Source organism: Ictidomys tridecemlineatus, chromosome 4 (genome assembly GCF_052094955.1).
Source record: "Ictidomys tridecemlineatus isolate mIctTri1 chromosome 4, mIctTri1.hap1, whole genome shotgun sequence".
NCBI lineage: Eukaryota > Metazoa > Chordata > Mammalia > Rodentia > Sciuridae > Ictidomys > Ictidomys tridecemlineatus.
In genome coordinates, this window is record NC_135480.1 from 169941006 (window position 1) to 169956720 (window position 15715).

Below are 15715 nucleotides of genomic sequence, written 5' to 3' on the forward strand. Positions count from 1 at the left end.
CTTTGCTTTGATGGTTCTACACAAATAGGACCAGGCATTGACTAGGATAGGGGTAGTTACCATAGGACAGGAAAAAAGTCACAATGAGTGGTCCTAGAAAGGACAAGTTATAAAAGAAGCAAGGCAATGGAGTTCCTAGATAATTGTGACAATTTTAAAATATTTTGTCTCCTTAGAAGTGTAGAGTTCTTGAAATGAAACCTGAAAGCAATCTACATTCATAATTTTCTTGGGGGGTAGAAAACAATTTCAAACAGGTTCAAAGAGTGACTTCTAAGTCAGAAGACTAGGAAAGATTATTTGTAGGTGTCTGGCAGTGAAGGTCCCACAGATAATACACTTAATCTAGGTTCTTGAAGTTCCTGAAGACAGACTAGATATGATTGCCTTTTCAGGAAGTAGTTTCTGCCCACTCACACATCCCTGCTGAGTATAACTAGATTAATTTTGTGTTTAAGGTCTAGAATTATTTCCTTGGCATGTGCCTTTAATTGCTGGTTAGAGGTAATTTATACTAATAGGTTATACTAGTAGGCAAAAATAAAGGAAAGGTGCTAAAAAATATCTTTAAAATATTTAACTCCAATAAGAGGACATTGGGTTGGCAAAGTTGGTTTGGGCAAGAAGCACAGTTTATATATATATATATGATAGTGTATATCTGTAATCCCAGATACTCTGAGGATGAGGCAGGAGGGGAGAATTCTAGGCCAAACTGAGCAACTTAGTGAGAACCTGTCTCAAAGGAAAACTAAAAGTATTAGGAATGTCCTCAGTGGTAAAGCACGTTGGCTTCCATCCCCAGTAACACCAAAAGAATAAAGAAAGAAAAAATTAAGGGGTGAAACACTGGAAAGTGATTTTGGCCAAATTGCATCATGTGCATGTATGACTAGGTTAACAACAAATCCTAGCAGTCTGTACAACTATGATGAACCAATCAAAAAATGTGGAAAGAAAGAAAAAGGAAGAAAAGTTAAACTCAATGTTCAGTATTTGTTAAAGAACAAAATAGATCTGTCTTGTCCAAATTAATTTTGGGGGTAAAGTTGACATCAAATAAAAAGACAGAAATTGAAATTACATCTCATGTTATGTTTTCATATCTCCAATCATAGATACTGATTTATCATAAAGAGTATTAATGAAAGGCAAATTATTACTCATATAAGTAAAATCAAAGATTTACGATTGTAAAATATATTCTAACTATAGATATTTATGATGAACAGATCCTTTTCATCAATTTTAAATTGAGTACCACATTTAATTATAAGACATATACTAATGGCAAGGAAATAATTTCAAATGCAAATGAAGCACAACAAAGTAAATCTGATGGACTGTCTTTTTTTTTTTTTTTCATTCTTATTTTTGCTCATTTTCCCTTTAGTAGGATCCTCAATCCTCACATTGTATGTCTAGGAACATCTGTTTTAAAATGCTTCAATTTTGTTTATGTTCAGGCTGGAAATTTATTTTAGTCAAATGTCTGAAAGTAATTTAAGATCCAGAAATTAACAATGGACGCTAAAGATTGTTACAAATAGAAGAGATTTCTATGAACAAACAAATAAGTAAGTAACAGCCACTTATTTTCTATTACAACAGGACTAAGGGAAGAATCTCTCATAAAATGATTTGAAACTCCTGTCTATAAGTTAATGAAGGATTCACGGATTGATTTTTTAAATTTTTATTTGGCTCTGGCAGTTAGGGGAAAATAGATTTTAAAATGTTACAATAAGGGCTGGGGATGTGGCTCAAGCGGTAGCACGCTCGCCTGGCATGCATGCGGCCCGGGTTCGATCCTCAGCACCACATACAAACAGATGTTGTGCCTGCCGAAAACTAAAAAATAAATATTAAAAAAAAAAATTCCCTCCCCCTCTTTCTCTCTCTCTCTCTCTCTCTCTCTCTTTCTCTCTTTCAAAATAAAATTTTACAATAATAATGAGAGCATAAATTTACATAACAGAATCTATTAATCCAACAAGATCACCATGCAGCTAACATCTGCATATGGTTGTTAAATGAACCCACTTATGCACTATTTGTGGGTGAATTTCTTTAGGAGGGGAGTAGAGGAGGTATTGGAGGCTCATTGCAACTTCCTCATAATTTACCCACACATGCTAACCACAGACAGTAGATGGAGCCTAAAACATTGCATTTGAATGCTATATGTGTATGAATTATGGTAGAATTAAAACCAAAGGAAACAAACAAGAGGGGAAAAGCAGATGAAGGGTGACAGTCACCAGACAACTTTCCTATGTCCCTGTAAAGGAGCAAGAATGCCACTAGTAGCATTATTAATACAACTAATAATATTTGGAGTATTATTGAGGGAAAAAGACTGTTTAAATATTCTCAGTAAGATGTTATAGCTTCTCCTGAGGAAACTATCAATCCATTGCTCAGAGATGATTGAGATGAGTGCACCTCAATGCTTAAATCCTTTGGACACAGTGTTGTTTTAGGAAAAAAACATATATGTACATAACGTATATGTATATTCTTTGTTTAATCTGTGGCTGTTTAATATTATTTTTATTCAAACCTATTTAAATAATTTAAGATGCTAGACAACATTTTGCTTCTAACTTTGAACTACTTAAAACTAATTTTAAATTACTATTATAAAAGTAGTAGCTATAGTATCAGTAGTAGTAGTAGTAGTAGAAGTAGTAGTAATAGTAATAGTAATGGGCACTGGACTTGGGCACTCAACCACTGAGCTACATTCCCAGCCCCACTTATTAAAAATTATTATTCTTATTTTAAAAGGTCTCACTAAGTGGCAGAGACTGTCGTGAAACTTGTGATCCTCCTGCCTCAGTTTCCCAAGAGGCTAGGATTAAAGATGTGCACCACTACACCTTTGATTTACCTATTTAACATGAGAGTTAAAATCCAGTCTTAAGAACTTTTTGCATGATATTGAATTCCAAGCTGCACAATATAATTTTCTTTTAAGCATGAAAAAAAATAAAAAAAAGTTAAGTGGTCGTTTAGAAAGTCTTGGCTTTGGACCAGTGAGTAATTGGCTTGATCTTTTTGTCCTTTCTTATACAAATCATCAATTACATATTTGGCTTTTGAAAACTAAGGTGGGTCTCTAAATTACAGCAGGTTTCTCGCTTGACCTCTTACTTTGCTTTCAGGCTTTAGAAAGATAATTACTCATTTACATCAAAATGCTTTTGCTAGGTTATTTTTAAAACAAGTCTGTTTACTTCTCTTTACAAAGAGAAATGATCCAGATTTGTTGGCCTGGAACATAAAATTGCTAAATGAATAAGGTCCCTGCAAATTCTAGGGACTCTTAGCAAAGCTGTCTCCCATGATCCAAAAGACAGGCCTAAATGAAAGAATTTTATATTACAAATTATTGATACTTCATGGTTAGGCAATTTACAGTTTTTGTTTTTCAAAAATGTATCTCAAAATCTCTTCCTCAAGGCCTCATTGTTGCACATCTGTGTGATATGTGTGTGTGTGTGTGTGTGTGTGTGTGTGTGTGTATGTATCTAGGAGTGAGGTGATCTTTACTCTGAATCTTGTTACTTGCTCTCAGTTGCCAGCCCTTCACTTTGGTCCTTCTTTCCTATTATCTTTGAATTGGAACTTGGGCCACCTTCTGCAGACCTCTTTCTTTCTGGCCAGTCTTTACATAAATATTGGCATCAAGTCCTCTTTGTTCCATGTTCCACTGAATGAATGCAATGACTGGATTACCATTGTTAAAAGATCTATCTTCATCCCTTTGCCAAACTGTGGAGCAAACTTTAGCCATAATAACACTGACTACCATTTGCACATACAGCGATGATTCAGCAGATTCCTAAATTTAGGCCTTTATTCTTTGGTGGAAGGTAGGTCATTTGTGCAAAGCCAGTTTGGAGATACTTTGTATATCTACTGAATCCTGTGTGCGTATCTTTCACTGTGGTTAATACATTAGTCTGTGGTTTTGTTCACATTTTTCTTGCTGTGCTAGACTGTAAACTCTTTAAAGGTCACATTTATTTGTATTTTACACATCCATTAGCTAGAACTCAAATAGGCATGTAATAGAGTCTTAATAAATAGGTATAGAATGAATAAATCCTCACAACCCAGCAATGTGGGTATTATTGGCACATTTTAAATTGAGCAAAGCCTGACTGGGAGCTGTTAAGTAAAAGTTCCAAGCTTTTGTTGTAGATAAACAGTAAAATAGAAATTCAAACCTCAGGTACATCTGAACTTCAGCTTGTACTTTTTTATATTTTGTTAAACCCTGTTTGACCTCAGATTCTGTTTTCATGGAATTGTGTTTATATTGGTAGTGTTTTAGTTGTTTCTGTTGTTTTCATTTTTACCCCACATGCAAACTCAAATTAGAAAATAGTTATTTTTTTAAGTTATATAGCAGAATTTTAATGGAATAAGAATGATTTTCTTTAGATTACCTGAATATGGAATATTATTATTTGGATGAGATCAAATTAGACAAATGATAGTAAATATTGAGATTAAATTAGGAATGAGATATAAAATACAGTATTTAAAGTCAGATTCTAATCACACTATTATGGAGAAGAGCAGAAAAGAGATGTTGAAATTAGCCTGGTAGCCAACACTATTTTTCCTAAGGGAAATACTCCTAAGGCATTTACTGTGACTCTGAATCTGTGGTTTCGCTTTGTTTTTATTGTTGCTCCTTTCCCCAACCCTTCAAAATGTGACTATTGGGAAATGATGTTACAACTTATTCAGCTTTAGCTGGCCTTCATTAAAGTCTAATCGGCTCATGTAATCTATTTTATATGTTTCACTACCACTTGCTGAATAACATCTCAAAATAACATTTTAATATCTTTATCAATAATAACCACAAGTAAACTTGTGAACTTAATAAAAAAAATTCAATGTCCATATCCCCAAGCATTCATGAAAATAAGGGAAATTAAACTCCAAGGGAATACTGTATGGAGAGGGATTTTGTCTATGTTTTATGGGGCAGCAAGGTAGCCTGAAACAAACTGAAATAAGATGTCCATGCAAGGCACTGCATTCTGTGAAATGTTTTCCAGTTTCAGCCTTCTTTTTTTTATAGCAAATAAAGCTTCTTTCTTTCACAGAATATTTGCTATCATAACTCTTCCTTATGTGTACCCAATGTTTAGAAATATTGTTATTGTGCAAACAATGCCCCAAAGTGCTTAGTGGTAAAGATGTTGGAAGCAAAATGAATTTTTTCAATCATAGAAAGTTGCAGAGAAATAAAGATGTTTGCATCATAATATAATCATGAAGTTCTAACACAATGAACCCCTCTCTTACCCTTCCTAATGTCTCCATAAATAACAGTAAGTACATACAAAATTCACTAAGTACATTAGATAGTTTTATATACATTTTTAGTATAATTGAGGCAAGAAGAAAAAGGGGGTAGCACTGAATGAGCATGTGGAAAGTAAATGGATGAAGGATGAAAGTGAAGAAAAGGTTAAAGAAATGAGAGGTGCCATTTCATCAAAAAGAAAATCAAAGAAATAGTGGACATGAATATAAAATTCTAGTTTTCTTAAATCCTAATTTTATCAAAAGCCACTTAGTTATAAATATTGCATTCATAATATATAGCAAATTTTTGATGCTGTATAATTTTCTTGGAATTTCTTTTAATGTACTAAAATAGTTTTCTCTACTTTCTAATATTAATATGGGTTTTTAATTTAAAATGTTAATTATGAAAATGCTGAAGTGCTTCCCTTCTAATTTTCAACTGTTGAGGAACAAATACTGCTATTTTCTTGTAAAAAAATAATATCTATGGGCTCAAAAAAGAGTATTTTGAAGTTCCTTTCAGTTTGTCTGTTAGTGGTATTTCCTTCCATGAAATATTTACAGCATCTTTCAATAGGTTATGTATCATTTTCTTGCTTTGTACACAGTTCAGTGGTCAGGATGTAATAATCACCAATCTCTACTTCCAAAGAAAAACTTACTAGAAATGTATGACCTATTTGTGCTTACTTTTCAGTATTTTCAACTTTATAAGAAATACATTTGAGTCTATATTTGAATTTAATGATGATTCAAATCTATATTATCATAGATTAGGTTTTATTATGTATGTTAATCTATAGTAGCAGAAACCAGCCACATCTTTTTTGTGTTATGATACTGAAAATGCTGCTGTCCATTTTAACATGAGCACAGAAAGTCTGTTTGCACATCAAACTTGACTCTAGATAGAGCTGAAAACCAAACTAAAAAGTAAAAATAAATTAATAATTCCTATTACGTCTGATTTAGAAACTATGCTAATGATTTTAAAATTATTTACATTCATTTGCTTTAGAAAGTAATACCATTTTAAGAAACTTGCTTTTTTCCTCTTAAGTTTAGGAAATCTGTGTGCTTGAATCGACTGCCAATCAAATTTTCATCAGAGATGCAAATAAGTTCCACATTCCAATCTGAAGATATTTTAGTTCATTTTAATAATAAAAATTTTCAAAATTATAAATACTATTTATTAAGCAGTTTTCAATTCTTAGAAAAATTAAGAGATGTATTAAATACAGTGTTCTCTCATTCTTCCCCACAATTCCCCTTATTATTAACATCTGACATTAGTATGGTGCATTTGCTATAATACAATCCAAAATGTTGCACCACTATTTGTGCATTATCATTAACTAATGAAGCATCCGTCTGTGCACTTAATGGTGTCCCACTTTTCTTTCAGTCACTGTTCATTTCTTTCTGTATTTTCCCCTCTGCTCTTCAGATTGCATAATAGGGATTTTACAGCCTGAATTAATAGGGATTCCTATTAGCAATCTTTATCTTATTCTTTGTTAGTTTCTAAGTCTTTCTTCAGCTCATCTCAAGAATTTTGCATTTTAGTGCTTGCCCTTTTCAACTCCAGAGCTTCCATTTGGTTCTTTTTATCAGGTCTGCATCTTGATTGATATCTTCTCTTTAACTAAGTAATAACCTCATAACTTCCTTACTTCTTTCAGCAGGGTTGCCTTTGGTACTTTGGTGTATTTGTAATGGCTCTTTTGAGGTCTGGTAAGTCTGACATATGCACCCTCGGGGAGCCCACTTTTGTTGCCTCCTTTTTTGGTTTTCTGTGTCACACATCTCTTTCTCACAACGTATCTCATAATTTTTTGTTGAAAGCATAAATTATAAAAAATACAGAAGCTCTGAGTCCTGACCCCTCTCCTTAGAGATTAATATATTGTTACACTTTTTTTGTTTTAATTAGTTACAGATGACAGTACAATGATCTTGACATAGCATACATTGGAATCAGATGGGGTATAATTTCTCATTTTTCTGAGTACACAGGTTGCAGAATCACATTGGTCATACAGTCACGTATGACAGCAATAATAATGTCTGTTTTATTCTGCTTTCCTTCCTATCCCCCTCTTTTTCATTTTTAAGGGACTGGTTGAACACTTTCAGTGAGGTCTGTCTACCACAGTCCACTGCCACAGGGTCAGAAGTCTCTGAAGTGGCTCCTCAGTAGGCACATCCTTTGGCATGCATACAATGTGACCGATGGCAGTGGCCGCAGCAGGAGTCAGGCTCTATGAATTGCCAGATGACTGCTCTGTATATTCTGAGCTATATCATGAATACAGTATGATTTACTACACCACTCTATAAACAAATCTGGTCTCTTTACAAAGGCATTTTTTCTATCTTTAATGGCTGAAAATATTAAAAAGATGTATATATGTACGGTGTATGACCTGATGTTTTGATATGCATTCTGAAGTATTACCATCATGCTAATTAGCATAGCCATCTTAGCTACTTTTATATATGTGCATATGTTGAGAATACTCAAGAACTCTCTTAGAGAATTTCAAATGGACATGATTATTAGCTGCAGTCCTCATGCTGTGCATGAGGTCTCCACAACTCAATCATCTTATAACTTTCAATTATTCTATTTTTGCTAAGAATGTTTGTTTCACTGAAGTGGCATACATAGAGCACCTCATATTTCTATCCAGAAGTAAACACCAGCTCACAGAAATTAATTGTTCAAAGAGAATTGTACCCCATAAATTACCTAATCAATATGTGTTATTTCATAGGTTAAGGCCCTTAGATACTTAAATTATTGTTTAAATTTAAAATTACTGAAATAACAAGAATCATACTTCAAGTAATTAACCCTCCAATTTCCTTCTTCCCTATATGTTTTTCTTAATTTGAAATAATTTAAAACAGATAATCTAATTTAAATTATATATATGTGTTTTTAGCAAATGCATATAAATGTATATATATACATATGTATATATATGTATATATATATATATATATATATTTCAGGGAAGGTTTTATGTTTATTGAAATCAAGATTCCTCATTTGAGTGCTGACAGAAGCATATTCTTAATATAAACTAAATATAGACAGATTCTTAATATAGACTAAATATTTTAAGGTTTAATAGGGATATGTTATGATTTGGATGTGAAGTGTCCCCTAAAAGCTCACGAATGAAACAATGCAGATAGATTTGAATGAGAAAAGATTGGGTATAGCCTGCTGGGATTAACTAAGTGGTAACTGTAGGCAGGTGGGGTATGGCTGGAGGAAGTGGTTCATCAGGGAGTGTGGCTATAGGGTATATATTTTGTATTTGGAGAGTGGAATTTTTCACTCTCTTTGCTTTCTCATTGTCATCTGAGCTGCTTCCCTTGTCCATACTCTTCCGCCATGATATTCTGCCTCACTTGGAACCCTGAAGAATGGAGCTGGCTGTCCATGGACTGAGACCTCTGAAACTGTGAGCCCTCAAACAAACATTTCCTTCTCTGAAATTGTTCTGGTCAGATCTTTTAGTCAGAGGAATGAAATATCTGACTAAAACAGGAAATAATCTGATAATGAATACACTAATTCCTCCACACAATATTCTTTCCTAATTCCATTATTATTTCATAATTGTTGTTTTTTATTTTATAAGAAGGAAGTAATTTTTCATTATTTTAATTAATAAATAACAATTGTACCTATCATATATTTATTGGAACATATTTCAACATATGTTTATTAAGCTGATTAAAAAATTAAGTGCACATTATCACATTTTTATAATATTTTTGTATTTGTGTTGTGAGACATTTAAAATCTATTCTTTTAGTAATTTTGAAATATACTATGCATCATTATTTATTGTAGTTATTATAGTTACCATTCTGTGCAAAAGGGTATTAGCGCTTACTTTGTCTAAATGTAGTTTAGTACACTTGGGTCAACACTATCCCTTTTCCCATCACCCCTGTGTCTCTTCTAGCTCTGATACCACCATTCCATAATTCTACTCCCTATTTTTTTTTTAGTTCAACCATTTCAGATTTCACATATGGGTGAAATCATATGATATTTGTCTTTCTACTTCTGGTTTTACATATAGTTTAATGTCCTTTAGCTCACTTATTTTGTTGAAAATGACAGTTCCATTTTTGTTTTTAAAGGTTGAATGTTTTTTCATTGTGTTTGCATATATACAAACATTCATTCTTCTGATGGTGTCCACACCTAGGTTGCTTCCATACTTGAGCTGTTATGAATAATGTTATGCAAGTGCAGATGTCTCCCCTATAAGCAAACACACACACACACACACACACACACACACACACACACATATATATATATATATATGTATGTATATATATTATATATATATCTCCAGAGGTGAGATTTCTGGATCACATGGTAGTTTTAAAAAAAAAAATTGAGGAAATACCATATTGTTTTCTGCAATGGCTGTATTCACTTTAATTGCATTGATAGTATATAAGTGTTCAACAAGTAAATAATTTAATTCTCCTGTTCCACAGAAAAGTATCATAAATTCTTCCTCAAATACACAAGTTTATGCATGGGCATATTAAACAAAAAGGCTACTCCAAGTGCATTTAGCGAAAAATACCCAAAGAATTCTCTAGGTAGTATGTAAAAATATCAATTTTAAAAATAGTGAATTTCTGATGAAGGCTGAAGCATTATCATGACTAGCATAGTACAGCAGACATGAATTACTGGCTGGGTAAATGGATTCTGTACCAAGAAATAAAGATATTGATGCTGATTTTTGTATGGGTTTGTATTTCTCAATTAATTTTATATCCTGGGGGCATTTGGTAATTGAGCAATGAGCTAGAATGCTACTGACTATGCTACAGTGCACAGGCCATCCTCTTACAATAAAAACAAAACAAAAACAAACAAAAACAAAAACTAACTCAAAATGTCAATTATGCCAAGGTTGAGAACACTATCACAGATAATTGTATCAATAGAGACCCCATGAATGGGATAAGAAACATGGAGGGAAATGAATTACAGTAGATGGGGTAGAGAGAAAAGATGGGAGGGGAGGGGAGGGGGGATAGTAGAGGATAGGAAAGGTAGCAGAATACAACAGTCACTAATATGGCAGTATGTAAAAATGTGGATGTGTAACCGAGGTGATTCTGCAATCTGTATTTGGGGTAAAAATGGGAGTTCATAACCCACTTGATTCTAATGTATGAAATATGATATGCCAAGACCTTTGTAATGTTGTGAACAACCAATAATAAAATAAAAATAAATAAATAAATAAAAAATAGAGACCCCATTACAAACTGCTATTGATTTATTCAGCTCATATTGCTTTGGCATATAGCCTGTATCAAGCACTGTCCTAGACTTAGGGGAATTAAGTATTGAGTAAGATATACAAAATTCCCCCTTAGAACTCAGTATTTCAGAGAGAACATTGCCAGAAATCACCTAATCTAACACAATGGTACAAATACTCTGATACATACATAGATGAATTCTTTCTGCTAGATTTTCTGTTTAAATTTATCATCATCTAGTTTGTGAAGTAAATTTCAATGTAAATTTTTAATGACATAAGAAAAGAAAGGAGTTCATCTCAGGGATGCAAGGTTGGTTCAACATATGGAAATCAATAATTGTAATTCATCACATCAGTAGGTTTAAAGATAAGAATCATATGATCATCTCAATAGATGTATAAAAAGCATTTGAAAAAGTACAGCACCCCTTCATGTTCAAAACACTAGAAAAACTAGGGATAATAGGAATATATCTCAACATTGTAAAAGCTATCTATTCTAAGTCCAAGGCCAACATCATTCTAAATGGAGAAAAATTAAAAGCCTTTCCTCTAAAAACTGGAAAAAGACAGGGATATCCTGTTTTACACTGCTGTTTAACATAGTCTTTGAAACTCTAGCCAGGGCAATTAGACAGACAAAAGAAATTAAGGGAATACAAATAGGAAAAGAAGAACACAATCACTAATTGCCAACAACATACTTAAAGTATCTGAAAATTTCTACCAGAAAACTTCTAGAAATAACAAATTAATTCAGCAACATAGCAGGATATAAAATCAACACCCATAAATCAAATGCATTTTTGCACATCAGTGATGAATCCTCTGTAAGATAAATTAGGAAAACTACCTCAGTTATAATAGCCTTAACATTAAAAAAAAAAAAAACTAACTTGCGAATTAACCTAACAAAAGAGGTGAAAGACCTCTACAATTAAAACTACAGTGTGCTAAAGAAAACAATTAAAGGAGATCTTAGAAGATTAAAAGTTGTCCCTTGTTTTTGGACAGGCAGAAATAATGTTGTCAAAATGACCATATTACCAAAAAGCATTATACTGATTTAATGGAATTACAATAAAAATCCCAATGACATTCCTCATAGAAGTAGAAAAAGCAATCATGAAATTCATTTTTTAAAATAACAGACCCATGGGCTGGGAATGTGGCTCAAGCGGTAGCGCGCTCGCCTGGCATGCGTGTGGCCCGGGTTCGATCCTCAGCACCACATACCAACAAAGATGTTGTGTCCACAGAGAACTAAAAAATAAAGATTAAAAATTCTCTCTCTCTCTCTCCTCTCTCTCACTCTATCTTTAAAAAAATAAAATAAAATAAAATAAAATAACAGACCCAGAATAGCCAAAGCAATACTTAGCACATGGCATCAAATACCAGACCTTTCACTATACTACAGAGGAATAGTAACGAAAAGCATGATATTGACACCAAAATAGACTTGTAGACCAATGATACAGAGTAGAGGACACAGAGATAACCTCTCATAAATACACTTACTTCATACTAGACAAAAGTGCCAAAAACATAATGGAGAAAAGATAGTTTCTTCAACAATGATGCTGGGAAAACTGAAAATCCATATGCAGCAAAATGAAAGTAAGCCCTTTATCTCTTACCATGCACAAAACTTGAAGTGGATCAAGGATCTAGGAATTAGAGCAGAGACCCTGCACAAAATTGAAGAAAAATGATGCCCCAATCTTCATCATGTTGAATTCCATCCTTACTTCCTTACCAAACTTCTAAAGCTCAAGAAAAGAAATCAAGAATTAGTAAATGGGATGGATTCAAACTAAAAAGATTCTTCTCAGCAAAAGGCACAATCAATGAGGTAAAGAGAGAGCCTACAAAATGGGAGCATATTTTTAAGATACATACATCAGATAAAGCACTAATCTCCAGGATATATAAAGAACTCAAAAAACTTAACACCAAAAAAAAAAAAAAAAACCAATCAATAACTGGGCTAAGGAACTGAACAGAAACTTCTCAAAAGAAGATGTACAATCAATCAACAAATATATGAAAAAAATAGTCAAACTCACTAGTAATTAGAGAAATGCAAATCAAACTAAGTCTGAGATTTCATTTAACTCCATTCAGAATGGTAGTTATCAAAATGCAAGCAATAATAAGTGTTGGTGAGGATGTCGGGGAAAAGGCACACTCATACATTGCTAGTGGGACTGTAAATTGGTGCAACCACTCTGGAAGGTAGTGGGAGATTCCTTAGAAAACTTGGAATGGAACCATCATTTGACCCAGCTATCCCACTCTTTTGTCTATACCCAGTGGACTTAAAACCAGCATACTACAGTGATGCAGCCACATCCATATGTATAGCAGCCCAATTCACAATAGCTAAACTGTGGAACCAACCGAAATGCCCTTCGATAGATGAAGAAACTGGATAAAGAAACTGCAGTACATATACACTACGGATTATGATTCAGCATTAAAAGAGAGTGAAATTATGGCATTTGCAGGTAAATGGGTGGAACTAGAGAATATCATGCTAAGTAAAGTAAGCTAATCCTCAAAAACCAAAGGCTGAATGTTTTCTCTCATAAGCAGTTGATGGTTCATAATGGGGGGTAGGACATGGGAAAGGGGCAGTAATGATGGTGGTAATGCTATCAGTATCCTGGGCACATATGTGACTACACATATGGTGCGATTCTACATTGTGTACAACTGGAAAAATGAAAATTATGCTCCATTTGTGTAGTATTAATTGAAATGCATTCTGCTGTCATATATAACTAATTAGAACAAATTAATAATATTTTTTTAAAAAGAGAAAAGATGTAAAATAAAAAAACTTATTGTATTCTTTCTTTACTTCTTGATGTTACAATGTAAGAAATATTTATTTAAATAATTTAAATTTTTCACTTTTTGTGTACATAATAAATAAATATAGATACAGATATATATATATTCATATTCTTTCCTTTACCAAATTCTCATTTGCAAAACATCATAAAACTTGAGCTAATAACACAAATGTGCTGTTACATACTTAAATCCACAATAGAAGTGTTCACACATATAGAAAATGGAGGTCTACCAACTCCCACATTATATCCAATTTAGCAGCAGAAATAATGTGTATAAAAGTAAAAAGCTCATCATTTGACTGCCTGATGCTGGAGATTAACAAAGGCATTCTTGTATTTTTATGAGTTCTTTCATCTTCAATATGGCTACCATATTTTTGACATTTTTATTTAAAATTAAAAAGTTTCCTTCTCCCCAAACATATCAAAAGCCACATTCAATATTACCATCATGCATAGTACTACTGTGGACAGTAATTTTGTATTCTATCAGCATGATAGAAACCTAAAAATAGGATCACAAGATGAAAGATAGCATGATAGACCTTGTTGCTTTATATTTTATATTTATACCTAAGACTCTAATAAAATAAAATAAGATGAATAAAATAAGAATACAAGAAATCACTAAATAATTAGCAGAAAGGAGTCATAACAATAGATCACCATTTTGTCATTTGATTTAAATGAAGTAATTTTAGGAAACTGTAAAATTAATATTTGAAATCACTGCCTAGATTCTTCATTCCTTTTTTTCTTTCCAAAAATGTGCAAAATGGTGGGGTAGGGAAGAGAGAAAACATCGATTTTGTCTTTTTTTTTAAAAAATGGAATATCAAATCAGAAGGTCTAAATTTATTATATTATTAGAGAATCTTGTTTGTTAAAGAGAAATGTGAGGAAAAAATACACGTTTTGTTAGCATAATGTAATAATAAACTTATTTTAATTCATATCCTATTATTCCTGTAATGAGCTAACATGACTTTAAAAAAGATCAGTAAAGCAAATAAAACATTAAGACATTATGAGGCAAGTCATATAAACTAAAAAATAATCTAAAAGAATTATCCCTGAGGATAAAACTTACTTCTGAGCAGTCTGACAGAACATACAAAAGAAGAAAAAAAAGTAACCTTAAATTTTATTTATGAATGAAAACTTGCCAACTTATTGATATTTTTTGCCTAAATTTTATCAGCAGTAAATTGTTGGCTAATTTGTCTTGTACATCTTCATATAAGGAGATTTGAATAATATGAAGCATATTCTTTCATTGTTTTGTAAAAGCTGAGTTATGGGTTTCATGTGTTATTTATTTATTCATTTATTTATTTGATGAATAGTAAGAATAAAGTTAATCATGTCAACTCATGACTTATGGAATACATTTCTAAGATGTACAAAAATGTATTTTGAGCCATGTATTTTCTGGTCTTTCATTTCCAGGGTAAAATTGTCTGAGAATTAAAATTGTAAACTATTAGCATAGTTTTGGACTTAAATATTAATATATTAGTTTACTGAATCTTTCATAGGATCAATTTACGAAAAGATTTGGCATATTTGGTAATAGTCTGACAATCACTTATAATTTATTTGAAGTATTTAAATGTTTGGCTCCTAATTTTGTCAGGAATGCCAAGACCTTCTTTCCTAAACAGCTTTAGTTCAGCTCCAGTGCTCCAACACATATGTAGCTGAACTCTCCAAATTGTGAATTACAAAGCAAGGATGAGATTAATCTGTTCAGGAAGATTGTAAAGGATGTAGCCTCCCATTGATTGCTTAGGATTACCACTTAATGATTGATTTTGAGCCAGACTAAATCGTTCTACACCACTAGAAAATGTATCTTAGTTGGATTTCCCCTAAAATGGATCCTAAAACAAAGACTTAGGTGCCAAAGTAAGAAAGCAAGACATGAGAGGGAGGGGGAAAGTCCAATGTCAGGGTGAATTATCAAGGTCATTGCTGTAGATCTTAACTCCAAATTCCACCTGCACTTTTGGGCAGCTGTAAAACTCCACACAATGGTTCATCTAAAATAAGAGAAGCTGCAATCTAACTTACAGTCTCTATCTGCCAGTGTTTGAGGATTGTTCCTTTGAGGCATTATCACCATAGGACTTCTGCTGCCCATTGGTCAAATCAAATTAGATTTTGCTGGGATATAATACAGGAAGA